The sequence below is a fragment of the Tupaia chinensis genome, unplaced genomic scaffold, assembly GCF_000334495.1.
Source record: "Tupaia chinensis unplaced genomic scaffold, TupChi_1.0 Scaffold000465_1, whole genome shotgun sequence".
In the NCBI taxonomy this organism is placed as follows: Eukaryota; Metazoa; Chordata; class Mammalia; order Scandentia; family Tupaiidae; genus Tupaia; species Tupaia belangeri.
This window is the reverse complement of record NW_006159974.1, coordinates 2,312,005-2,312,976: the sequence shown is the minus strand read 5'-3', so window position 1 is coordinate 2,312,976 and position 972 is coordinate 2,312,005.

Genomic DNA, 972 nt, shown 5'->3' with positions numbered 1-972 from the left:
GCTGGGCATGGCAGCGAGGCTCAGGGCAGCCTCTGGGTCCTGCTGCCCTCCTGTCCTCACCTGGTCTTTACCCTCTGCCTCTGTACTGTCCCTGCTCCCCTCACCGGATCTCCGCACTTGCTAAGGTCACCCCATCTAACACAGGGGGGTGGGCCTGGGCCATATCCTCTGGATAGATCCCCTGCTTCCTCCCAGCCCCTCTCAAAACATGGACAATACGTCAGTAAGGGAAAGGGGGCAAAAGACTCAAGTACTAGGGGCCCCAGAAGAGGGGCAGACAGGTAGAAAATTGTAGACTGGATCGCTGCCCAAGGCTCCCTGGGGGCGTCCCGCACTGATGCTAACACAACAACAGGGGGCGACTGAGACGCAGGAGTGGAAAGGCTGCTCAGCTAAACCAGGCTGGTCCCTGTCAAGGCCTGCCCCAAGCCCCCAAGCAGGTGTCCCAGAGGGAGGGTGAACACTGAGAGAAAAGGAGGAAACAGATGAGACAGAAAATGGGGCAATTGGGAGGGGGGCAGTGCCAATCCCCTCCTCATCTTCCTGTTTGGGGTGGAGAAACTGGGGGAGGCACTTGGTAGTTCCCCTTCCCCCTTTGCCAAGAGGCTGGGAGAACCTGCCTGGGCAGCGTCTTGAATGGCAGAATTGTCCTCTGTGGACATGTGGGGGGTCCTCTCTGCCCCTCCCAGACCTTCCCCTCCCCCATAGCCAATGCAGACAGTCTCTCCCACTGCCTAGAAACCAACCCCAGCTGTAAACATCTGGCCCACATCTGCTCCTTCATCTTACTGGACCCTCCCAACCCAGCCTGTGCCCCCACTCCCTCCTCTGAGTGTCATGAGGCCCGGCTATGAGCTCAAGACCCCTCTCCCTCACACAGCCCCTTGCCATGGCTATGGAGCCAGCGGAGGGGAGGGTGGGGGCAGCCCCACCCCGGAGGTGCCCCAGGCTCTTGGCAGAGCCAGCTGGAAC